This window comes from Cervus canadensis, chromosome 3, assembly GCF_019320065.1.
Source record: "Cervus canadensis isolate Bull #8, Minnesota chromosome 3, ASM1932006v1, whole genome shotgun sequence".
NCBI classification, from domain to species: Eukaryota; Metazoa; Chordata; class Mammalia; order Artiodactyla; family Cervidae; genus Cervus; species Cervus canadensis.
Window position 1 is genome coordinate 44,244,889 of NC_057388.1, and position 27,861 is coordinate 44,272,749.

General features: G+C 42.0%; 1 long non-coding RNA gene across 1 annotated transcript; it reads right to left on the reverse strand.

The window, feature by feature from the left end:
• Positions 1-1,093: 1,093 nt before the first annotated feature.
• LOC122438304 lies at positions 1,094-26,093 on the reverse strand. Its single transcript, XR_006268525.1, has 3 exons — positions 25,796-26,093; positions 1,948-2,157; positions 1,094-1,841 (listed from the first exon to the last, which is right to left on the reverse strand). It is a non-coding gene; the product is annotated as an uncharacterized LOC122438304 (long non-coding RNA).
• Between the last annotated feature and the right edge of the window lie 1,768 nt (positions 26,094-27,861).

Below are 27,861 nucleotides of genomic sequence, written 5' to 3' on the forward strand. Positions count from 1 at the left end.
GTTTTCTATGTCTGTGAGTCTGTTTCTGTTTTGTAAATAAGTTCATTTGTATCATTTCTTAGATTCCACATATATGTGATATAATATGATATTTGTCTTCCTCTTACTTCACTTAAGTATGATGGTCTCTAGGTCCATCCATGTTGCTTCAGATGGCATTATTTCATTCTTTTTTATGGCTGAATAGTATTCCATCATGTATATATACCACATCTTTTTTTATCCATTCACCTGTTGATGACATTAGGTTACTTCCATGTCATGGCTATTGTAAATAGTACTGTTATGAACACTGGCATACATGAATCTTTTCAAATTAGAGTTTTCATCTTTTCTAGATATATACCCAGGAGTGGAATTGCAAGATCATGTGGTAATTCTCTTTTTAGTCTTTTAAGGAACTCCATACTGTTTTCCATAGTGGCTGCACCAATTTACATTTCTACCGATAGTGTAGGAAGGTTCCCTTTTCTCCACACCCCCTCCAGCATTTATTATTTGAGGAATTTTTGATGATGGTCATTCTGACTGATGTGAAGTGGTACCTGGATGTAGTTTTAATTCCCTTTTCTATAATAATTAGCAGTGTTGAGCATCTATTCATGTGCCTGTTGGCTATCTGTATGTCTTCTTTGAAGAAATGTCTGTTTAGGTCTTCTGCCCTTTTTTTTGACCAATTCATCTTTTAATTACTCTTGTTTGATAACATATGGGCTTCCCAGGTGGTTCATTGGTAAAGAATCCACCTGCCAATGCAGGAACCGCAGGAAATGAGGTTTCGATCCCTTGGAGGAGGAAATGGCAACCCACTCCAGTCTTTTCACCGGGATAATCCCATGGACAGAGGAATCTGTCAGTCTTCCTAGGGGAAGGTTACAGTCCATGGGGTCGCAAAGGGTCAGACAGGACTGATTGAGCACACACACACGCGTTTCATAATATGTTTTGCTGTCTTTTAGGAAAAAAATGTTTCTTTGCCATTATGTATTTAGGGTACTCTGTCTTAGTCCATTTGAGTTGTTGTAACAAGATATCACAGACTAAGTGGCTTAAAAACAACAGAACTTTATTTCTCACAGTTCTGGAGGCTGGAGGTTCAGGGTCGGTGCAGGCAGATTTGATATTCAACGAGGGCTTCCTGCTTCATAGACGGCACCTTTTCACCATGTACCCACCTGGCAGAAGGGGTGCGCTCGCTCTCTAGGGTCTCTCTGATAAGGGCATTAATCCCAGTTATGAAGGCTCCACCTTCATGACCTCGTCACTTCCCAAAGTCCCATCTCCTAACACTGTCACCTTTGGGATTAGGACTTCAGCATTTGTCATACCACATCTCATGATGGAGACTGGGCCAGATCAAGAAAATCACTGGAAACCTGGCCTCACTTCCTACTCACAGGGAACCACAAATGTGGACCCAGTGGCAACAGCCAGTTTGGACTTTTGGTGAAAGTATCCCCCAAGGTGATTTTCCAAACCACGTATCTCAGACTTAGGGAAACAAGTTGAGAGATGGTCTTTCAGGTATTCTGAAAAGGCCAGCCTCTCTGAGTAGGGGGTGAGCCTCTATGTGGATATTCCCATCTGTCATTCTTCCTGGGAGAGGAAGAAAAAGCCCCGGGGAAGTGAAGATTGGGGAAGAGGGAGGGAGCAGGCCTGAGACAAGCACTGGGCCCCTGTGCTTCGCACACGGCAGTTCTCTGTCGGTCCCCTGGGTGGTAGGAATGAGGTGGGTGAGAGCCTTTCAGAGGCTGGGGGCAGGCCAGGTAGCATCCAGTAGAAGAACCCGTCTGGGACGACCTAGGCGTGACTCTGGAATCCTTCAACCAGTATCCTTCCATCTGTAAGGTATTGTGTGCTGTCATTCTCTTGCTTTCCTCAAGTTTTTAAATGACCTGGTCTCAGGTAACTGTGTTGTGAGAAATTAGGTAATGGGCTTATACTTACACGGGAGCCACAGTAGCAAAGTTGCAAGTTACTAGCGTCACTTCATGCCAGCCCTGTGTGGTAACAGCACCGTTACAGAGGAGATGGCAGCCCCGACTCAGGGAGGTGGGCAGGTACCAAGTGAGCAGGGGCATGCCTGGGCTGCGATGTCTCAGGTCAACACCCAACAATCCATAACACCTCCAGCCTGGCCCTCCAAAGGAGGAAATCCTGAAAATGAGAGGCCAAGGTTTGGATTATATTTATATGACAGGAAACAGAAGCCTAGCGTCTTTAAGGTCATAAAACAATCGTTGCAGAACTCAGAGCTAAGCCCAGGTTTGCTCAAACAAAGTCCCTGTTGTTTGGAGGCCAAGTTGCTCATAGATGACTACTTCTCAAGAATGATTCTAAGGCTATAAATTTAAATTTCCAAGTAGGCCAGTATTTCTCAATGAGGGACAATTTTGCCGCCTCTGCCTTTTCTGCCCCGCCTCACCCCAAGGACATTTGGCGATGTCTGGAGACATTTTTGGTTGTTGTGACAGGGAGGGGCATCTCATAGATACAGGCCAGGGATGCTGGTAAACATCCTACCATAAGATGCACAGACATCTCCCCAACAATGAAGATTTATCCAGCTCCAGATGATAGTGAGGGGGTCCAGAAACACTGATACAGGACCATCGATTTCCAATTTTCCCTTTTTTCTTTTTTGTTTCCACAGAATGAACACCCAACCCTCATCAACTATTTGTCATCGTGGGCTTCTTTCATCACACAGACACCTAGCAAGGGTGGGGGATATGAGAGCTATCATTGCTACCAAAAAAACCCCAAAACTCAGGTCTTTTCACTTTCAATATGTGAAAGTCAAGTTTTGTTACTGGATGAATTATGTTTGTAGAATAAAAGAAAATGTAAGCATTCTACCTTGGGATACAGCTTTTAGGCAATAATCGAGTAATGTGCTCATCTCTTTCTTATTCTCACAATCCTTTACAGATCATTGCTTCCCTGTTCTAATGGGAACAGGGAATGCTTCCCTGTTCTAATGTCAGCACTGATCAGCACTGACGCCCATGCTGGGTAGCTCTTATTATTCCCAATTTACAGGTCATGAAATTGAGGTGCAGAGGGGAAGTAAAATAAAGCACAACTCCTTCTCACTGAAGTTATCAAACCCCTGGCCAGGGCTACTGCATAGGTTGTACACTGCACAGCTGGGCCACTTAAAAAAAAAAATCATTTATGTATTTATTTTTGGCTGTGTGAGGTCTTCATCGCTGTGTGGGTTTTTCTCTAATTGTGACAAGTGGGGGCTACTCTGTAGTTGTGGTGTGACTTCTTTTGTTGGGGAGCACAGGCTCTCGCTGTGCGTGCTTCAGTAGTTGAGCTGCCTGAGCTCTAGAGCTCAGGTTCAGTAGCTGTGGCTCACGGGCTCAGCTGCCTGGCAGCATGTGGGACCTTCCCAGACCAGGGATCGACCCTGTGTCTCCTTCATTCATAGGCAGACTCATTACCACTGAGCCACCAGGGAAGCCCAAGTTGCACCACTTTTAAGGGACCAGCATTCACATCACAGACATCATTGATTTATTGTGACAGTCTTCTTGGCGAATGGCACTGAAGTGCCTTCTAACAAAATCAGAAATACAAAGATTATTTTGTAACAGATGGAAAGAAAATTTTCTTGGAGAAAGTGTTTCTTTTCCTAATGCTCACTAAGATGCCAGATGAATAGCAGAAGGAAAGGGGTTGTTGGTCCCTCTTTATCTATGTTAACAGTTCAACTGGGAGTTTTACATTTTGCTTGAACAGAGGTCACCTTCCCTTGCTGACCACAGTTGTGTAATTATAAAGTATTATAGAGTGAGGCAGGTTACAGTGAATTCATTTGAGTTGGCAGACTTCCCAAGAAGACTCTCACATATGAGAAATGTAGTGACTTGAGTGTTGGAATAAGTAAAATGATGTTGGAATAAATAAACTGATCTTGGTATCTAAATTTGGTTGTTCACATTTCAGGTATAGATTAAGTCATCTAAAGGCTGGAGGAAGAGACATTGACATATATATCAGCTTAATAAATTTGGCAGCAGGAGTGCAAAGAATATCGTTTCAATTATGGATTGACCCATGATTGATTAGCAACGTGTGTTGCCTCGTTTGTGATCGATGCCAAGTAATGGCAGATGCTGGACTTTAGGAGGCCAGGGCAGATGTTGGAGCATTGATCAACTGATGGGCTCCATGTTGGCCCTGTACAGGGAGAATTAAAATACAAGTAAAATATTGTAAGATGGGAGTTGATAGTATTGCAGGTGTTAACAGAGCCTGTTCGAACTTTCATTCTTTGTACCTACAGAACCATCTTTAACATGCAGACACTACTCTAGGACAGAACTGCCCCAGTCTACCTTTGTTATGAATCTGTACGGTGTCATTTCATGCTGCTTTAAGGGAAGAAAGATCTCACTAGTTGCCTCACTTGAGAAGGCAATTTTTCCATCTATGCAAACACCCTGGCATTTGAGACTTTGGCTAATCAAACTAATCATCTCTTATAATGTCTAGCAACCACCCAACTTGGGGTGGGAGGTGGAGTTTATAAAGGAATTACAACCATCATTTTATGATTGGGAGTAAGAGAAGCTGACAGACTGACTTTGTCTGGCCACATGCCAGGTGGCACAGAATGTAATTGTGCCCACGAGGAGCTTACAGTCTGGTTTGAGGACAGTGTAGGTACAGTCAGTAACTGGAGAACAGAATAGCCTGTGAGAAGGTGCTGATCTGATGTGCAGATAATAAATGCCTAGGTGTCTTAAAGGACAGGTTACTGTGATGGTGGAGAGAGCTTAGGAGAGAGGAGGAATTTGAGCTGGGCCCTGAAAGACTGGGAGATAGAAATAGCCAGAAGGGAACAGAGTGATGGATAGGGGCTTAAGTACGTGCCTTAAGTACAGATAATAGTTCCTTAAAACAGAGCTTAGTAGAAAACAGGCAAAGGCAAGAGTGGATTTGGAATCAGGAGGGATTTAAAACTGTTACACCAAGTTAAATTCCAAGATTAAAATCCATAGTACCAGAGAATGTGGGTAATAATACTGTGTGTTCTTAGTCAAATGGCATATTTCTTGGAGAAATACTATTTAATCAAGAACAAATTTCTAAAATTAGGGCTCTATTGATCCAAATGCGCTAACTAGGTGAGATTCCTGAACTTTTCAAGGTTCTCTAGCCATCTGAATGACTTTCACTTCACTAGCCATCTGGCCAGCATGTTTAGAAAGTGTACCCAATTGTACTGATAAAAGGGCAGTCTCTGTTAGTGGCTTATCTTTAACACTTCAATACTGGGTCGTCTTCAAAGACAAATTCCACAGACCTTCCAGTCTAAGAAGCCTGGCTGAAAGTCTGAGCTTGCCTAAGGAGTTCCAAATTATGCAAAATTATTAATAGACTCCCCCTTTTAGTCTCAAAAGTGTCCTGGTTTGGTATTGTATGGCTATTGTATGGCTATCCTAATTCTAAATGAGCCACTTTGGACTTTTTTTTTGCTTATTCTGTGAATCCTCAGTGGCTCAAAAGGATGCTTCCAGTTTAAGAATATTTGTCCACATGTGCAGTCTGTCTTTTTGAAATTTGTTTTCCTCACATATAAAGCAGTCTTTGCAAAAAACTCAGAAGAAAACAACATAAATAAGATAAATTATCATAAATCTAGAAATAAGTGTTAATATTTGGATACAGATGCATAATTGTATCTACTGATTTGACATATATTTATATATTTTTCGCTCCCCAATCTCCAAACCAAGCCACTTTACTTGGAGTAGCATTCCAAATATATATATGCTATTATATAAAATTATATATTTAGAACTAGATAATAATATAAACAATATAGATAGATGTAGATGTACTGACATTTTAAAATAAAATGACACTTTAAAATAATCACTTTTAAAGACAGCAGAGTATTCTAATGAAAGTGAAAGTCACTCGTCATGTCTGACTCTTTGTGACTCCATGGACTACACAGTCCATGGAATTTTCCAGGCCAGAATATGGAGGGAATACGGTTCCCTTCTCCAGGGGATCTTCCCAACCCAGGGATCGAACTCAGGCCTCCCGCATTGCAGTGGATTCTATACCAGCTGAGTCACCAGGGAAGCCCCATTCTAATGAAAGGTTGTGCTTAAACTATAATTATTTAAATTCTCAAAACGGGCAGAAGATCCAAATAGACATTTCTCCAAAGAAAACATACAGGTGGTCAATAGGCATATAAAAAGATATTTAGCATTGCTAATTATTAGAGAAATGCAAGTCAAAATGCAATGAGGTACCACCTCACATGAGTGGCTATCATTACTATATAAAGTCCACAAATAATAAGTGCTGGAGAGGGTATAAAGAAAAGGGAACCCTCTTACACTATTGGTGGGAATGTAAATTGGTACAGTCACTATGGAAAACAGTATGGAGGTTCTTGAAGAAAGAGCTACCATATGATCTAGCTATCCCACTCCTGGGCATATGTCTGTACTCTTTAATTTGAAAAGATACATGCACCCCAATGTTCATAGAAGCACTGTTTACATTAACCAAGACATGGAACCAAACTAAATGTCCATCTTGCTAAATTATGCCCAACTCTTGCAACCCTATGGACTGTATCCTGCCAGGATCCTCTGTCCATGGATTTCCCAGGCAAGAATACTGGAGTGGGTTGCCATTTCCTTCTCCAGGGGATCTTCCCAGCCCAGGGATTGAACCCATGTTTCCTGCTTGGCAGGCAGATTCTTTACCACTGAGCCACCTGGGAAGCTCACAATGAAACATTACTCAGCCATAAAAAAAAAATGAAATAATACTATTTGCAGCAACATGGATGAACCTGGAGATTATCACACTAACTCAGTAAGTCAGACAAAGACCAATATGTATGATATCACTTATATGTAGAATCTAAACTATTACACAAATGAACTTATCTATGAAACAGAAACAGGTTCACAGACAATGAGAACAGATTCGTGGTTGTCGGGGGTGGAGGGGAAGGGAGAACAGACTGGGAGTTTGGGATTAGCAGATGCAAACTAACATATAGAGTGGATAAACAATAAGGTCCTACTGTATATCATGGGGGACAATATTCAATATCTTATAATAACCTATAAGGAAAAGAATCTGAAAAAGTATATAAATATATATATTTGAATCACTTTGCTGTACACCAGAAAATATCATAACATTGTAAATCAATTATACGTTAATAAATTTTAAAGTAAATAAAAACATTTTTTAAATCCTCAATTTGAAGGCATTTAGGTTGTTTCTTTTTTCTTAACAATATTGTAATGTATGTTTTCTGCCACTAAATCTTTCTACACATTCATGATTATTTAGAAAACTTTCTTATAAGTGAAATTGATAAGTAAAAAGGGATATGCACTTAAAATTTTTAATTGTCAAATTTGGCCAGCATAAGTAATAATTCCCACTCATGGCCTCATCTATGCAATATTTGTTACTCTTTTTTCATTTTTCCAGTCTGACAGGAAAGAACTTAATCACCTGGTTAATTTGAGTTGTATCTCTGGGTATTTCTTTTTAAATAAATTACTCATTTTTCTTTTTTAAAAATAATTTTATTTATTTATTTTTGGCTGCTCTGGGTCTTTATTACTGCCCACTGCCTTTCTCTAGCTACAGTGAGTGGAAGCTACTCCTCATTGCAGTGTGCAGGCTTCTCATTGTAGTGGCTTCTCTTGCCACGGAGCACAGACTCTAGGGTGTGTGGGCTTCGGGAGCTGCAGCACTCAGGGCTCAGGAGTTGTGGTTCCTGGACTCTGGAAATGGCTCATTTTTCTATTAGAGTGTTTACATTTAACTTATTGAAGCGTGAAAGTTCTTTGTATTTTAAACAAAGTAACCTTTTGTGTTAGAAGTTAGTTGCAAGATTTTTTTCTTACTATTTGTCTTTTAACTTTGTGTATGGTAGGTTTTTATCTGTGCATGGATATGTGTAGATTCAGATGTGTACTTTTTGTACAGTTATACCTATCAGTCTTTCCCTTTTTAAAAAAAAATATATTTATTTTTTAAGATCTTTAGTTGCAGCATGCAGACTCTTAGTTATGACATGTGGGATATAGTTTCTTGACCAGGGATTGAACCCAGGCCCCTGGCATTGGAAGCGTAGAGTCTGAGCCACTGGACCACTGAGGGGGTTCCCCAGTCTTTCCCTTTATATTTTCATGTACTTTTTTAAAGGACTAAATTTTCAGCAATATTAACCTGAGAAATTTTTGTATTTTTTCTGATGCTTTCAAACCCCTTGAGTTCCTGTTTCAAACTTTATAGGGCAGACATTGTAGATAGATGAGGCATACTTTTTGTTGCTATGGTTCAGTATATCTCCAAGAAGGGGTTTAATCACTTTACAAATTCACAGATAAGTCACTGCAAGTAAGAACTAGTGATATGCATTCTTCTCCTCAACCATAAAACATGTATGCCTCCCTTCATGAAAAGTTGTAATGGGAGCTAGAAGGGACTAGTTTGTTTAGATTTCTGCCTAGTGAATCACTGTCTTATTAATATGCTTTATAACTGCACATATGTGTTCTCAGGAACTATGGCACCAACCCAAGGTTCTAATACACTGTCAAGGGGATGCCACAGCCAGTCATAGGTCCCCCGAAGCAAGCAGCTTTCCATGGAATGCTGTCCCTGGGCTTCATGACAGAGTTACCCTTCTGTGGTAAGGAGGGCACTCCAAGCAAATGCATTCCTAGTTCTGTGTGCAGGTATGTTCCTCGCTTAGTCGTGTCTGACTCTTTGCTACCTGATGGACTGTAAACCGCCAGGCTCCTCTGTCCATGGAATTCTCCAGGTGAGAATACTGGAATAGATTGCCATTTCCTTCTCCAGGGGATCTTCCCCCACCCAGGGATCGAACCCGGGTCTCCTGCATTGCAGGCAGATTCTTTACTATCTGAGCTATAGGGAATTCCCTATAGTTACAGCGGAGTCTAGCTCTAGCTAGGACCATTGTGGCTGACCTTGTATCCAGGCTTCCACACTGGTGTGCTGGGTTGAACCCCATGTGACTTCAAAGACCCCTTCTTCATCTCTCAAATTAGGCCTGAGCATCTTGCTTCTTCCTTGGCCCTCCCTGTTCCTGTTTGGCCCTCTCATTGTTTATTCTTGGGAGAGGAGAGGGTCTCTCCCACTCACAGACCTCACGGAAGTTCTCTTGAGTGTCTTCAACTCCACCCCTCTTTCATCTAAGGCCCTCCTCCTGCAGGGTGGGGGAGGGAGGCCTTGAGCACCGGTGAGGGTTGAGTGTAAGATCCGTGATCACCACCACCAAGATGCTGAGAAAGGGCAACCTCCCTTTGTTCTCGGCTGTTGGAGCTTTACCCCTGTTGCTCAGCAGTGGGGCCTCCAGGGCCCAGGCCAGCTGCCACCTCAGTGTATCAAACCCCACCAGCTGATCTGATGGCTTCTCAAGAGAACCCCTAATCATGGTGGGAGTCTGGGGAGGGGGACCATGGTCCCACCCCAGTAGGTCTTTACTCTCTGGTTTTGTCAAGGAATTAGTAAATAGTAATCCATGCAATAACTACAGAAAACTTGCTCTGTCACCAAGGAATCAGGTTTATGATGCCACTCAGGGGACCAGACCAGGGATTTGAAAGTAGTTTTTAAAATTTCTTTTCTTTTTTTTTTTTTTTTTTTACTATGGAATGACCCAATTATGGATTTGACTGACCACTTCCCCAGGTACTACACTTCTGCAAGAAGTACATCAGGGGCCCCCCTCAATCAGGGGAAGATGAACCAATTTTCCTTCTGCCTAGTCAGTGCCATTTGATCTCCCTCTCCCCATACTTTTTTTTTTTTTTATTTGAAGTATGGTTGATTTACAATGTTCTGTTCATTTCTGCTATACAGCAAAGTGCTTCAGCTATACATCCGCTCTCCATGTCATATTCAGCAACACAAAAGCCAAAGAACAAATTTGTCTACAACACAACCCTCCTCTGAGTGCTGGGGAGGGAGAAAAATCAAATAGGAGCAAAGCCCAAACCCTTCCTAGTGGGCAAGGCTCATTTGTAAATAATTTTAGTCTTGCGATCCATTTGATAACCATACATCCTTCCCAATGGAGATCAGCAGTGTGTCAGATGGAGATCACTTAGGAGGAGATTACTCATTTTCCAAACCCATTCTGGCTTCTCAACAGTCTGTGAACTGGGGAAGCCAGTGATAAGGGGCTGGGGTGGAGAGTTGTAGAGCAGAACCACATCTTCTGTGCACTTATTCATTCAAGAAACATGGAATGAGCTTTCCTCTGTGTCAGGCAGTACCAGAGAAGTGGGAAAGAGGAATCCTGCATATACAATCTGTCTCGATTTTTGCAAAGACATTTCATAGGGTCACTAATGACATCTGCAAGAGGTTGAATGGTCCTCTGAAGATATCAGATCCTAATCCCTGAAATGTATGAATGTACTACCTATGGTAATATATGGTCAACCTACTTTGCAGCTGTGATTAGATCCAGTTCAGTTCAGTCACTTAGTTGTGTCCGACTCTGCGACACCACAGTTCAAAAGTGATTAGGTTAAGCATCTTGAATTGGAAAGATTATCCTGAATTATCCAGTTGGGCTGTAAATGCCATCACATCCATCCTTTTAATATGGAGGCCGAGAGAGATTTTACAGTGACACACACAGGGGAGAAGGCAATGTAAAGATGGAGCAGAGAAAGAGTTGAAGATGCTGGCCTTGAAGATGGCAGTAATGGAGCTACAAGCCAAGGAACCCTGGCAGCCACCTGAAGCTGGAAGGAGCAAGGGACACATTCTGTCCTAGAATCTCTGCTGGGAGTGTGACCTTCTTCACACCTTGATTTTGGTGAAATCAAAGTGAAACTTATGTTGGACTTCTGCTCCCAGAATTGTAAAAGAATACATTTTCGTTGTTTTAAATCCCCAAACTTGTGATAATTTGTTATGGCAGTCTCAGGATACTAATGAAAGAAAGTGAAAGTCGTTCAGTTGTGTCTGACTCTTTGCAACCCTATAGACTATACAGTCCATGTAATTCTCCAGACATACTCCAGAATACTGGAGTGAGTAGCCGTTCCCTTCTCCAGGGGATCGTCCCAACCCAGAGATTGAACCCAGGTCTCCTGCATTATGGGCTGATTCTTTCCCAGCTTAGCCACAAAGGAAGCCCAGAATACTGGAGTGGGTAGCCTACCCCCTCTCCAGGGGTCTTCCCAACCCAGTAATTGAACCAGGGTCTCCTGCATTGCAGGCAGATTTTTTACCAGCTGAGCTATCAGGGCTTCCCTGGTGGTTCAGACAGTAAAGAGTCTGCCTGCAATGCGTCAGACCTGGGTTCAATCCCTGGGTTGGGAAGACCCCTGGAGAAGGAAGTGGCAACCCACTCCAGTATTCTTGCCTGGAAAATCCCATGGATGGAGGATCCTGGCAGGCTGCAGTCTGTGGGGTCACATGGGGTCACAAAGAGTCAAAGACGACTGGCAGGCTATAGTCCATGGGGTCACATGGGGTCACAAAGAGTCGGACATGACTGAGCGACTAACATTTAACTAATACAGGATAGCAATACAACATCCTTATAGATAAACATGGGTCTAGACGACAATTCAGGCAGATATCAATTCAGATACCTGACCAACTCTTTTTTATCATTCACTCAGCACATAATTAACTGAACTGCAGTGTTCCAGGCATAGGGGATAGAATATAAATAAGCTGACAATGTCCCCATGGACACTGGGGAGGGGGATGGAACAGGTAATAGAGAGGTAAACAAAATACATTAAAAAGGTAACTTTAGTTATTGTTAAGTGCTTTGTAGAAAACAAAGTTAGAATAATGAGGATTTGGGAAGGGGATATTTTCAACTGGGTAGTAGGAAGATCTTTCTGATGAGATAACCTTAGAGGGGAGTCCTGGATATCTAAAAGGAGTTGCCATCTAGAGAAAGCTTTCCAGGTGGAGTGTGCTGGAAATGCAAAGACCCTGAGGTAGAAAAGAGCTTAATATGCTTAAATTTAATCTGGGAAAAGACTGCCCAGAAAGATCAGATTCCTACAAGTCAACATAGAGAGACTTCTCTTATGGAGAGTTGCAGAGTTCTGTTGGAGGCCCTGACCTATACAGTTTTCTTTCTTTGTAACTAAACTGGAAGTAAACGCATAAGTATATTTATCAAGTGTGTGGGTAATATGAAGCTAATAGGCCTTGCCTTGGGTTTGACGTCAGGGATTGAATTTTACAGTACCTTGACAAGTGTGAACAAAACTCCAAAGACCCCTGACTTGGAACTCAAAAAAACTATTTGCCTAAATCAAGAGGGGGAACCCAGCTTGAGTGCAGTACTTGTGTGAAGGTCCTAAAGCTCAACACCAGCAAAGAACCTTTTGGGGCTTTTGTAAAAAGGGGAAGCACCTTTGAAGTTTTTGAAGTATGGAGTACAGTTCAAGAGAAGAGGTAGCCACAGGCTGCTTCTAGAGTTCCAAGTGGGTACCACAGTTTACAGGATCATAGAAACAGTTCATCATTCATTTAGTCATTCCACTGATACATGTTTAATGAGAACATACTATGTGCTTGGCACTGACTTGACTGTGGGGAAATAGTACTGAATAGGAAAGAAGCATTTGCTGGCCTCAGCTTATATTCTAGGGAGAAGAAGACACAATGTAGACTTAATGATGTAATTATTATCTTTTTCTCTGTATTAGATTTCTTCAGGTTACAAAGTATTTTATAGTAAAAAAATAGCAAAATCAAATATTACAGAAATATATCACACAGAAAAGAAGCCCCCTCCCACCCCCCCACCCCCGACAAACTCATCCTCTTTCCCCAGAGATAGCCACTGTCAATAGGCTTCTGCACTTTCCTCCAACTTTTAAAAATATACAGAATTTTGAACCCTGTGGGAGAAGGCGAGGGTGGGATGATTTGAGAGAATGGCATTGAAACATATATATTATCATATGTGGAATGGATCGCCAGTCCAGGTTCTATGCATGAGACAGGGTGCTCAGGGCTGGTGCACTGGGATGACCCTGAGGATGGGATGGGAGGGAGGTGGGAGGGGGATTCAGGATGGGGGACATTGTCATTGTCATGTCAATGTATGACAAAAACCACTACAATACTGTAAAGTAATTAGCCTCCAGTTAAAATAAATAAATTTAAAATAGATATATACATGTAATATTTTTAAAAAGCATAAAAAGGGAACCATACTCTTTTTTTTGTTGTTGTTTTTTTAGCATAATGTATTTAGACATTTTCCCACATGAATACAAAGAAATCTCATTCTTCTAAATGGTTGGGTAACACTGTTTTATGAATGTACCATAGTGTAGCTAGTGTCTTATTGATAGATATGTATATTATTTCCACTTTGTCACTATAGTAAACAATGTTGCAAAGAAAATTATTCTGCACATCCTTTTACATAATGGTGTATTTATTTCTAAAGGATAAATTCAGGAATTCCCTGGTGGTCCAGTAGCTAGGACTTCATGTTTTCACTGCTGAGGGCTGGGGTTCAATGTTCGATCACTGCAGGGAACTAAGATCCCACAAGCCACATGGTAGAGCCAAAAAGACTTTTTTTTAAAAAAAAGATAAACTCAGAGAAGTGAAAACACTGACTAAAATGATATGAAAAATTTTAAATAAGTTGCTATCATATTTCTTACTACTGATGTTATACCTGAATGAGAGCACAAATCAGAATGCATGCTTTCTTGCAGCCTCAACAGCATGGAATATTATCAGTAATTTTAATCTTTGCCTGTATGATAGGCAGAAGATAATATCTTATTGTTTACATGAACCATTTTTGGCCTACAGCTAAGACTAACAGTCAGGCAGGGATGTGTCGATCATCCCTACACATCCCTGTGGAGCATAGGTAAGGATGTGGTAAGAATGTGGAGCACACAGGTGACCTCTGTGAACTGCTGAGATAGGAAATTAACTAGGCAAAGGTGGTATGAGGGGCAACCAACGCTGGCCAGGCAGGACTAGGGTAGACACTGGACTAAGGTGGAGGATAGGCATGGGGAGAAGTGGGTAGATTTGAGAGTGATCTAGGTCACAGAATACATAGGCACTGATGCTTGGATGGGCTTGGATGGGGAGTGTGGAAGAAGGTGGTATCCCAGAAGACTCCCAGCTGTGTAGAATGGGTTAGATGGGAGTTGTCATCAGGATGATGAGATTTCAAGGGTCCGGGTGATGATCAGCCTAAAAAGTGAAGATTCAGAGGACAGAACTGCTTTGGGGAGAAGCCACTAGGACACAGCTCCATCCAAGGCCAGGGACCATGTGATTTTGCCTGCTGGCCATGGCCAACTGGACTGGGAGAACACCTGAGTTGTGGCCATGACGTGATCCACATGAGTCTGCCCATGAAGGGGACAGTGCCAGATGGAGCCAGTGAGACCACCTTCAGAGAGTCTGAAGAAGAAGCCAGGTGAGGGGAAACATTTGGACCTGGGGAACAGAAGAAAGGTCATGCCAAAGGGCAGGAAGGGAAAGTCATGAGTAAGCCAAAGTTGGGAGGAAGGAAGGAAGAGAGAAGAGAAAAGCCAGTGGAGAAGTGGCTGAAGACCTGTTGAGCAGTACAGGGGTGCTGGTGGCCCTAGACCCTGAGCTCAGCCTGGTGGTTAAGGGCCAGCTTTCCAGCTGAGCAGATCTAGGTTTGATTTCCCAGCTCTGATGCTTATTAGCTAGCTGGGTGACCTTGAATAAGTCACTAAACTTCTCAAAGGCTCTGCTGTCTTCCCTCAACTATAAAATGACACTGTAGTATTTACTTATTGGGCTTGCTGTGAAGATTCAACAGATACACATGAGAAAGGGTGATTTCTGCAACACATAAAACGACTAGAGAGCCAGTATCCAGAACTAAAAGTTGAAGAAAACATCTACAAATCAATAAGAAAAACACAACCAATACCCCCACCACCGAAAAATAAGAAAAAGATTCAAACAAGCTCTTACGCCAAGAAGATATTAACATAGTTTTAAAATATATGAAAATATGATCAATCTTAATGACAACAAGGGAAATACAGTGAGGTTCTGCCTGAAACAATACAGATGAAACCTATAAATGCAATGCTGAGCAAAGGTAGCAAGAATGAATGTATGAAGTATAAGTCAATGTATTTGAAGTTTAATAACCAGGCATTAAAATTACAAATAAATACTATACACACACATCAGCTTGGGAAAATTTGAAAAATCTGATAATACCAAGTGTTGGTAAGGATATGGAGCAACAGGAAGTTCATATTTCCTGTTGTTGGTGGGAATGTATCAATAGATTAGTGTAACTATTTGGGAACTGCTTTGGCATTTATCTAATAAAACTGAAAATATGCACATTCCATGATTGAACAATTCTATTCTTGGAAATACATATCTAAGAGGAACTTTCCATGTACACTGGAACATATGTACACAACCATGTCCATAACTTTGATGGAACCAACACAAATATCCATCAATTGTAGAATAAATAAGTACATTGTGATATAGTCACAGATGGAATACTATACAACACTGAAAACTAATGGTTTATGCTACAGGGAACAGCATGAATAAATCTTATAAATACAATGTTGAACCAGAGAAATAATACACAGCATATGATCCTAATTTAAAATAGGCAAAACTAAACCTAAAGCTATATAATGCAGTTTATATTATATAGCAATATATTGTTGAGCAAACTATAAACAAAAGTAATATAATTATTATCATAAAAATCTGAATACTGGTTGCTTCTGGGGGAGGGGAGGGCTCTGAGACCAGAAGGAGGTACCAAGGGGAGGGGGATTCTGCAATGCTTGGAGGTATTCAATTTCTTCACTGAGCAGGTAGTAATACAAGTGTTTGCTTTGCATTTGTTCATTATGCTGTACATTTGTTGTGAACACTTTAATCAAAGAGTATTTTATTCCACAATTTAAACAGATTTTTAAAAAAGATAGCTAACACTTGTAAAATGCCTGGCATAGTGCCTGGCCCATATTAAGAGCTCAACAGATGGCAATTTTATTTACTGTTATAACCCAGTTGTTAGATCCATGCTGTATCCTAAGCAACCTTCCAGCTTCTGGACTGAGCTCTAGTCTCTGTAAGGCCTGGCTCTGCGGTAGAGATGCTGGACTCCTCTGTTTCCTAGTTAGTGCTCAAATAAACCCCACGGCTTAGGACAGTGTTTCTCAATTGATATGCGGTGGTTTATTGCATGGCCTCAAACTCTTTCTGAGGGTGCTGCCAAATTTTGGCAACATGTAAGACTTTTAAAAAATCATCTCCTTTGTCATGCAAAATTTCATAAAGAAAGACTGCTAACCTGAGCACCACTATGAGGTGGTGCACAGTCAAAGTCCAACTTGCCGCAGATCAGAGGTCAGGGGACCAAGGTAGACCCTCCTGGCAAGCTGGTGCCAGAGAAATGAGAACATGTGAAAACCTGGTCTGTGTGGAAAGTAAAGTGAAGGTGAAAGTTGCTCAAGTTGTGTCTGGCTCTTTGCGACCCCATGGAATATACAGTCCATGAAATTCTTCAGGCCAGAGTACTGGAGTGGGTAGCATTTCCCTTGTCCAGGGGATCTTTCCAACCCAGGGATCAAACCCAGGTCTCCCATATTGCAGGCAGATTCTTTACCAGCTGAGCCACCAGGGAACCCCGGGGCAAGTAAGATCACACCCAAATAGTAGTGATGCAGAAGGGGACCAGGTGAATCCCAGGATGACTGTGGGTGTCATTTAAACCCTTGAAGTGTGTTGCCCCCAAATCTAGCAATTTACAGAAAGGTTGTCAATCACTGCCTAAGGTCATCTGAAATGTCTCTATTCCTTGCAAACCTAATGATGGAATCACTGTTTCATAGCTGTTAGAAGGGTTGTTGTGTACAATAGCTCATTATAATAATAGCTAATAATTATGGAGTGCTACTCATAAGTCAAGCATTGTGCTAATATTTCAGCCTCATTTCCACCTTAGGAGATAGGTGCACTTATCATCTCCCTTTCATAGGATGAAACACAGAGGAATTCAGTGATTTGCTGAGGGAAACAGCTGGTAAGGGCTAGAACCAGGAAGAAGGTTATTCTTATTCTCTGATTCTAGAGAAGGGCACAGTCCAGTGTTTGGGAGTTAGATGGAGGCAGGTTTGTTAACAAACAAAAATGTCTTACCAGTGGAATGGCGAATTTTAGAGAACATCAAATTCCCTCTTGCTAAGCAGAGGTGGCAAGATGGTTTATATTTTAAAAAGAGATTCCTTGCACTGGCTGGCAGTTTCTACTAAATGCATTTCAAGGTGCTTTCAAAGAACGCCAAATTGTAAGTTTTGGTCTTGGTAGAGCTTCTAAATGGGGGAGGGTTGTGTGTGCTAGACCATCTGCTTATTTTCTTTTTAATATGAACCTCCAAACTTCAGTGCATAGCTTGGTGTGTAAGCTGTTTCAGTTCACTTTCATATTGATGTTCACAAACTTCCTCAGAACATTTGAAGCACAGGAAAATTATTTTCCCTGTGGGGTTGTTTTCTTTTAGTCTTTTAGCTGACAGTAGTTGTAAAGGGCCTTTCTGACTGGCAAGAAAATACATTTTTCAGTTTTAGAAGAGAAATAATTTCCATGAAACGTTCTCCCACACTTATTTCATTTCAGACCAGAGGTACTGATCTTTTTCTATGGACTTTCCTGCCACACCTCCCACAAATGGCGTGTGTGGTGTGAGAACTCCGCATGTGGCATTAACAATGGCGTTTGATAGCACTGGGGCTATTTAGAATCTGCCCTTTAGACTGAAATGATATATCTGGCTTTGTGTTTCCAGGGTTACAGAAACTTCTGTAGTCTATTTCCATGGCTGTGTCCAGTGGAAATGCATTTCAGAAAGCCAAGCCTCTGCTCCCACCCTCCAGGATAATGGAGGCATACAGCAGCTAGTCAGGATTGGCTTTGGCTGAACCTTCTCTATTACCTGGTGAAACTGACTTTATTTTATTTTTTAGAGTTAGTTTAGTTTGAGGTTCATAGCAAAATTTAGCAGAAAGCTCAGAGTTCCCATATACCTGCTACCCCAATACATGCATAGCCTGCCCCACTGTCAACATCCCCCACCAGAATAGGTGCATGTGTTACGGTCTATGAACCTAAAGTGACTCATCACTGCTGCCCAAGATCCGTGCTTTACATCAGGGTTCACCCTGATGTTGTCCATTCTACAGGTTTGGACAGCTCTATAAGGACATGGACCCACCATGTAGTGGTGGTATCATACACAATTTATAGTATCATACAGAATAGTTTCACTGACCTAAAAATCCTCTGTGCTCTGCATATTCACCCCTCACACCTCCTAGCCCCTGGCAACCACAGATCTTTTTAATGTCTCTATAGATTTGCCTTTCCCAGAATGCCATGTAGTTGGAATCATGCAATACACAGCCTTCTCAGATTGGCTTCTTTCATTTAGTAATGACTTTGTGTGTCTTCATAGCTCATTTCTTTTAAGTGCTGAATAATATTCCACTGACCAGATGTACCAGAGCTTATTAATCCCTTCACCTAACTGAAGGACATTTTGGTTGCTTCCAACTTTTGGAAGTTTATGAATAAAGCTGCTATAAACATCCATGTGCAAGTTTTTGTGTGGAAATAAGTCTTCAATTCATTTGGGTAAATACCAAGGAGCACAATTGCTGGATTATATGATAAGAATATATATAATTAATATTAATTATAATTATGTAATTAATATTAATTATAATTCTATAATTAATATTATAATTATATATGATATAATTATAATTATCTTATTATATTATTGTCATCCCCTTCTCCTCTCACCTTCAATCTTTGCCAGCATCAGGGTCTTTTCAAATGAGTCAGTTCTTTGTATCAGGTGGCCAAAGTACTGGAGTTTCAGCTTCAGCATCAGTCCTTCCAATGAACATTAAAGGACTGCTTTCCTTCAGGATGGACTGGTTGGATCTCTTTGATGTCCAAGGGACTCTCCAGAGTCTTCTCCAACACCACAGTTCAAAAGCATCAATTCTTCAGAGCTCAGCTTTCTTTATAGTTCAACTCTCACATCCATACATGACTACTGGAAAAAACATAGCTTTGACTAGACGGACCTTTGTTGGCAAGGTAATGTCTCTGCTTTTTAATAAGCTGTCTAGGTTGGTCATAACTTTTCTTCCAAGGAGCAAGCATGTTTTAATTTCATGGCTGCAGTCACCATCTGTAGTGGAGTGTGCCTTAAATTGGTCTCCGCTGGCTTTCGGTACTTGTAGACTTCGCAGAACATCATCTTGTTGGGGTCCTTGAAGAAAGGGTCCCAAAACATGGCAACAGGGACAAGATACATGTCACTGTTGGAGCATTCACACTAAAAAATATTAGAGCTATCAAAATTCTACTTGACTTTTGCCCATTTTTTTAATTGGGTTGTTTGATTTCTTATTGATGAGTTTTATAAGTCTTGTTTTGGATAACAGTCCTTTATCAGATTTTTCTTTTGAAAATATTTTTTTCCAGTCTGTGGCTTGTTGCCTCATTCTCTTGAACTTATACTATTTTAACACTACTCTGCTAGATGTTGTATGGGCATATAAAATATATTTAAGACAGAATATCTGGCTTTTAAGTTGCTTATTGGGAAATATCTATTTCCTGGATGCATAAAGAAGTACATTGCTTCTTTTATTGGCTACTGGTGAAGCTCTTGGGCTTTCCAGATGGTGCTAGTGGTAAAGAACACACCTGCCAGTGCAGGAGACGTAAGAGACCCAGGTTCAATCCCTGGGTCAGGAAGGTCCCCTGGAGGAGGGCATGGCAATCCACTCCAGTATTCTTGCCTGGAGAATAACATGGACAGACGAGCCTGGCAGGCTACAGTCCACGGGGTAGCGAAGAGTCAGACACGACTGAAGCGACTTAGCGTATACACAGTGTAGCTCTTATGTGGATCATGGGCGTGTTAAACACTCTAGAGAATTAGGAAGCTTGCTTGGATATTGTTTTATGTGGTGAGAGTTCCATGATAAATCCTACTCCAGAAGTTTAGGTATAGAAAAACTCAAGACTTTGACTTGTCTGGGAAGACAAAATGTCATTAAGTATTCAAAGAAATGTCAGTGACTGTTATTTGTATATTCTTTAACATGTCGGGAAGATCCCCTGGAGAAGGAAATGGCAACCCAATCCAGTATTCTTGCCTGGAGAATCCCGTGGACAGAGGAGCCTGGTGGGCTACAGTCCACCGGGTCGCAAAGAGTCGGACTCGACTGAGCAACTTCACTTTCACTTTCACTTTAACATGTCACTTTCACTGATATTACTTCATTTGGTGATTAGGAAGTGACTTATTTTAAAAATATACCAATTTGGCCAAGGGAAGGAAATTTTATCTGGCTTATTTTTTACTTTGAGATATTTAAAAATATGTTACAGAAAGGGGATCATTTCTCAAAAGCGCAGAGTCACAGGCTGTCCACCTCATATGATTTCACATGTGGAGTCAGCATTTGCTTATACAGAATTACATCATGTCAGCAAATGAACATGATATGCTTCAACTTAAGCAAGCATGTTTAAAATTAAACAAAACTCAGGAATTCCCAGGCAGTCCAGTGGTTAGGACTTGGTGCTTTTACTGCCATAGGCGCAGGTTCAAGCCTTGTTTGCGACACTAAGATCTCACAAGGCATATGTGTGTGTCTGCATGCTAAGTTGCTTCAGTCGTGTCCAACTCTTATGACCCCATGGACTGTAGCCCACCAGACTCCTCTGTCCATGGGATTCTCCAGGCGAGAATACTGGAGTGAGTTGCCATGGCCTCCTCCAGAGGAGGAGGGTTCTATCCCAACCTAGGGATAGAACCCACATCTCTTACGTCTCCTGCATTGGTAGGTATGTTCTTTACCAGTGGCACCACCTGGGAAGCCAAAATAAAAAATAAATAAACAAAATCTCCAGTGCGTCCTTTCAAGGTAAAAAATGGGCCTGAAGACCCAGTGTGAATCGGATGTCAGATACATTCAGTCTGGATGCACCATATCAGCACTAATCAGCTGTTGCCAAAGTCATTTTGGAGCATAACGTCCAACTCTAAGTCTTAAATGAAAAGGAAATTCAGACTTTGAGCCAAGGAGTAGAAGAGACAGACAATGAGCTGGAGCTGGGACAGGTGCACTCAACACTCTGTCCAGTCCCAAAGGAGAAGAAATAGTTCACGTGGCCAAATGTGCATTCTTCAGACAGCACCAGACAGTGAGAGAGGGCAAGATGGGGCCAGAAAGAGAGGGGACCAGTGGTATGTTCAACCAGGAAGGGATGCTGGGTCCCCCAGCTGCAAGTCCCTCTCCATGAGACTGATACAAATGCTCTTCAAATTAGCCCTTGTTGTGAGGGTCCCAGAGGCAAAGATTTAAAAATACTAGATGCAGAATATTAGGTCTAGAAGGGATCTATGTCCAGGGCTCTGTGAAGTGCAAAGGTCATGGGTATGAGACCTTTGCAGGCCTGGGTTCTGGTCCCAGCTGGCTCCTTATTAGTTAGAAGACCTTGGGCAACTAACTTAAACCTCTGGGCCTTCACTTCTTCATTTGTTAAACTAGAAGAATAATTTCTGCCATTTACTACTGCTGTAGGGATGAACAATAATTTACCTGGTCCATTAGTAGGGATTCAATAAATGTTAAGTGACTTAAAAAATCATTCAGGCTTATTTGTTTGACGACTCTACTATAAAAAAAAGCCCAGATGCATTTTAAATACACTTCTGCTTATACTGCTTTCTTTGGAAATGAAATACTGTGCTAATGTGTTATCTCCTGTGTGTATGTGTGCTCAGTCACTTCAGTTATGTCTGACCCTTTGCAACCCCATGGACTGCAGCCTGTCAGGCTCCTCTGTCCATGGGATTTTCCTGGCAAGAATACTGGAGTGTTATCTCCTACAAAGTATTAAACATGTATCCACTAGGATGCTTTCAGCTACAAGTTGCAAAACCTGCAACTCTAGCTTTAAAAAAAAAAAGTGAATTTATTGATTCATAGAACTGTAATGTCCCATGATAAATTTAGCATCAGGAAAAGCTTGACCCAGCAGCTCCATGATGTATTAAAAGATCCAGTTTCTTTTTGTTTCTGCTCTGCTACCCATGGTATCAGTTTTATTCCAAGTCTGCCTTTGTAGTTGCAAGATGACTGTCAGCAAAAGTCTGGGTCCATCTGTTAGAATTGATTTACTCTATTTGATGGAAAAGCTACTAATATATTGGCTATAATAAGATAAAAGTATATCTCTCACCTATATAAGAAAAATTTAGAGATAGGCAATCTAGGGCTGGTATGGTGGCTTTATCATATTATGGGTCCTAATGTGTAACTCCAGTATCTTTTCTGCAGTTTATTTTCTCTTCTTAGGAATTCTCCTCAGTAAACTCCCTGTGTCTATTTCTGACGTCAGCTCTAATTTGCTAAGGTAACTTTCTGTGCCTGAAGGTGTGACAATGGGAGATGATGCAGGAGGGCACAGAGGAGATGAGGCATTGGGAGTGGGGAGGGGAGAAAGGCTGGTGTGGATCCCCAGGCCACAGTCTCTCACCTGCTTAAAGTCGGCCTCTGTTCCCAGGCTGAATCACTAAGAAAAAGAACAAGAGTAGACTCTATTTGTTCATGTGATTTTACATCAGAAACATACCGTCAGTCCTTAGGTCTTGGAGCTCACTTGTCTGCATACTGCTTAGAGTTGAGCTTGTGGGATTATTTAGACTGAAATTCAAAGGTGAGGCTCTGTGTCTTGAGCTGAGAAAACTTCATCTGGTTGCATCTAAGATGGTTTGTCCTCACCCTCCTCCGGTCTTCCCTTCTTGTTTTGGCAAAGCCAGAGGAGCTGGGAGAATTTGCATGCAGTTTCCCACACAAAGAGCGGTCCTTGCACATCCTGGAGACCACATTTTCCCAGAGTGCTGCTTTCCATTGAGTCTTAATAATCAGGGAGGGGATGAGAGCTAACATCACCTGCCAGTCCCTCTAAGCACTTTGCATGGATAGTAAAAGTACTGCTAACAGTCAGTGTGGTGCTAACCATGTAACAGGCATAGTTTAAATTATTTTATCAACACTAATCTGGGCTTCCCTGGTGGTGCTGGCGCTACGGTGGCACAATGCTTCCTGCCTGCCAGTGCAGGGAACAGGAGACTTGGGTTTGATCCCTGGGTCAGAAAGACCCCCTGGAGGAGGGCAGGGCAGCCCACTCCAGAATTCTTGCCTGGAGAATCCCGTGGACAGAGGAGCCTGGTGGGCTGTAGTCCATGGGGTCGAAAAGAGTCAGACACAATAAAAGGACTTGGCATGCGTGGATGTATAAATATTAATTTCTGTTAGTCCTCAGTACTTTTCTCAAGCAGTAACTATCAGCATCTTCATTTTACAGATGAAAAATGGCTCAGTAAGTTTCAGTAACTTGCTCTGGATCATTCAACTAGTGTTAGAGCCTGGATTCAAACTAAGCTCATTGGGTTCTGTGTTCTTAACTAGTATCCTACAGTACCTCCCCAGGAGGCAGTTTAGTAGTATTATGATTACTATTTTACAGATAAGGAAAATGAGGCACAGTGAGAAGAAGTAGTACTGAATTCAAAAGCATGCAAGGGACTCTAGAGCTTGAGTTTTATCAGCCATGTCATGCTACCTCATCCAGGGACATGCAGGAGGAACATCTCCTGACCCTACACTTCACATAAGGTAACCAAGGACCACATGTGATGATGTAACTAATCTGGAACAACTAACTAGCAGCCTGGCGCAGGATGCACACGCCGTCAGTCCTTGGGTTGCTTCTGGGGCTTGGAGGGGAATGAGGAAAGCAGCATCTGAAATCAACAAATTATATCTCTGGCACCAGGAGCAGAATTCAGTGCTTTTGCTGCTTCCTAATCTCTTCTTTATTTCACCCCAGGGTAGTCGATCTGAGTATCCTGGGACTTTGGGAGGTTTCGAAGCATCAGATACCACAACTAAAGACCATCAGTTAAATAAGAGAACTAGCAAGGGAAGCCATCATTTTAAATGTGATTGATTGATTGACTGATATGATATCTTATTTCCCAAAGGATTTATGACAGCAGATAGAAATGTCTCCCATGCCAGGGAAGAGCATCAGTTAGGCTTGTGTGACAGTGAGGCTGGGGTTCCCACTCTCCCAACTCCCCTCCCCAGGGACTGGACAGATGCCCCCCACCCCCCGCATCATCTGTCCACATTTTTAATCTTTCAATTAGAAATGACGTCTTCCTGGTAGAACCCAGCAATCACTGACGACAGTACACATAAAGTGCCCATTGCAAGGCTGGTCCACAGGAGGTGCTCAGTGGATTGTCATTGTTATTACCAAGTAGAGAATGATGCTGTGTAAAGAAAACAAAGGGCAGGGTCATAAAATGAAGCCAGATGTGAGGCCTGTACAAAAATACCCATCGCCAAGTCGTGCTTTTTCAGGACCAGTGAGAGGAGAGACGGGGCTGCTAAATCATTCGCGGCGCTCATAAGAGGAAGACCACGTGCTCTATCTGGAGAGGCGGCTTCCCAGGCTTAGATGGAAAGATCTCTCTCTTGAGTCCTTCTAAAGAGAACACTGCAATGTTATAAACAGTGTCTTCAACAACTTTAGAGTAAACCTAGTGACAAGTGCCACTGGCTGTCCCTTAATAGAGGCTAATGGCAACAAGCCACAGCATAATCCAACAGTAAGCATTCTACTGAGAGCCAGCGTTATAGAGTTCAGGCAAGGCACTCTGGGCTGTTGTGATTTAACCAGGGGTAACAATAGCTCATGCTTACTGAGCATTACACGGGCCAGTGAGAGTCCTGAGCGCTCTGTCCTCATTTAAGTCTCACAAATACAAAAAGGGATGAACCACAGGATTCATCATAGGATCATCCCATTTTTGCAGTTGAGTAAACTGAGGCTGAAAAAAACAGGTTATGAAAACTGCTAAGGTTACTGAGCTCATGATCTGTAGCCAGCCTTCACACCCAGGCAGGCAGGCTCTGGGGCCTGTGCCCCTCTGTTGCTCTGGAAAACCAGCTGAACTCAACCTCCTTGGGATGGTCCTTGTTGAATCTTAGGCAGGAGTGAGTTCAAGAAAAGGTCTAAATCCTATCGAGTTCCTGAGAGGCAGGTGCTTTGCAGGGCCAGTTAGTGTGGAATGGCTTTCCCCACCAGCTAAGACAGGATAGGACCAATAGACTCATTCAAGGGCTTAACTGGTGCTCAGTAAAAGGAGGGCAAGCAGGGGAGCAGGACCAGATGGTCTCAGAAAAGCACCTTCCACTAGTGCACAGACACAAGCGTGACTGAAGACCCCAAAGTTATAGCCATGTGTATCACAGCTATAACAAGTTTAGTCTGAAAAAGCATCAAAGCAGTTAGATTCCTGTTTGGGCTATTTTTTTTTAAAAAAAGGAATACATGGGGCATACAGTCCAAGATCCCCAGTGGATGCCTGAAACCACATATAGTACTGAACCCTATATATACTGTACTATGATTTTCCTACACATATATAACTATGATAAAGTTTAATTTATAAATTAGGTATAGTAAGAGAGTAACAATAACCAGTAATAAAATATGACAATTATAACAATATACTGTAATAAAAGTTAATGAACATGATCTGTCTTTCTCTTTCAAAATATCTTACTGAATAAATTTAATGCCTTTTCCATCTTAACTAAGCACTTACCAACCACTGTGCTGTAACTTGTTTTGCAACGTCAAAACATGCACAAATTCCTTTTTTCCATCTTTACAGTTTCATGGATAGAAGATTCGTTGTTACCAAAGATCTGAGCATCCTCAGCATATATTTTTTCTTTCCTTTTTGAGTAGAGAGTGTTCACCTTTTCACTGAAAGGAAGCACTTACATCTTTGGCATACCTGAGTTATCAGCATCACTACTCTCGTGCTTTGGGTCCAGGATTCAGTAAAATACAGGTCTCTTGAACGCAAGCACTGCAACACCACGGTAATCAGTCTGATAGCCAAGATGGCTGCTGAGTGACTAAGAAGTGGATTGGCTGGACAAAGGGATGATTCAGGGCCAGGGCAGGACAGAAGCGGATGGTTTGAGGTTTCATCATGCTATTCAAAAGGGTGCAGTAAGTTTTTCACAATTTAAAACTTACGAAAACTTATGAATTGTCTCTTTCTGGACTCTTTCACTTAATATTTTTTGGACTACCATTGGCTGCAGGTAACACAAATCTCGGATAAGCAGCGAGGGGGGCAGAACGTTGTGGGTAAATGACTGTGTACGGTACCCACAGGATATTCAGTCATATTCATTTCATTAGGATTTCTGCCTAGTATATTGGACTCCCTAAACTATCTGGCAGAAAACGTTCTCAAATTCCTTCTCTCCCCTCATGTAGCCACCATCACAGCAGAATGATCCAGAAAGGCCAAATAGAGTATTGTGCTATTTTTGCATGATAGACATTGTGTGTGTAGTTAGTCGCTCAGTCGTATCCGACTCTTTGCAACCCCAAGACTGTAGCCTGCCAGGCTCCTCTGTCCATGGGGATTTTCCAGGCAAGAATACTGGAGTGGGTTGCCACGCCCTCCCCCCCGGGGGTCTTCCCAACCCAGGGAATCGAACCCACGTCTCCCACATTGCAGGCTGATTCTTCACCTGAGCCACCATGGAAGCCCCGGGAAGGCCAAATAGAGCCTTGAGCTATTTTTGTGTAACACAAATATAATTGTGTATATTTGTATTGTGTATAATTGTGTATAATTGTAACACAGGCAGGACTCTGAGTGGTCCAGCCTTCTGGGCTCATCTTCTTGTGATCCAGACTAGTCAGCAGAGTCCATCTCCCCTTCTGTGAGAGCCAGGCCCTCATCAGGATTTTCACAATCACAACCTCCGAGATTGTGTCTGGGGCCTACTGGTCTCCTGCTCAGCCCACCACCTCCATCCAGGGATGTCAGGTACTGGTAGTGACTCCCCTTTTCCTGCCCAGGTCACTTGCTGCTGCACAGAACCCCAGTTCTCTTCTCCTTTGTGCCTTAGGTTGAATAGGCAGCCCAACTGGACTTGAAATTTGATCTAGTGTAGAGATACTGGAGCACAGCACAGTACAAGCAAATGTCCTGCCCCTTATGGAAATCACACGCCATATTTCCTTAAGGCCCTGGCTGTTTCTATCTTCCTGGGCTTGCTGCTCCCTATGAGCTGCAATCAGGCCAACGAACTGCTTCCTCCAACTCCTGAATTCCAGTCACTTTCCTACAAAGCAGAACCGAGCTCATTTCCCATTTTTCTCCTTAACCTTCCAGGCCATGCCCAGAGCTTGCCTTTCTCACCCAGAGTCTCATCAAGGCTCACGTAGTATGTTTCTTCACTGAAAGATAATTTAGGTCCTAAAATGTGAAAGTGGTCACAGTCATGGTTAAATAGCATTTCCCCTGCTACATCATATATATCAAAGCTTCCACAGTAGTTGTGAATTAAACTTTTACAAAGGAAACACAACATAATAATAGAATAAAAATGACCAGAATGAGCTTTCAAGCCATGAAAAGACATGGAGGAAACTTAAATGCATTTTACTAAGTGAAAGAAGATGATCTGAAAAGGCTACTGTGTGGTTCCAACTATATAACATTCTGGAAAAGGCAAAATTATAGAGGAAATAAAAAGATCTGTGTTTGTTAGGAGTTGGGAGGAGAGAGGGATGAATGGGCGGAGCACAGGGGATTTTCAAGGCAGTGAAGCTATTCTGTGTGATACTACAATGGTTGAT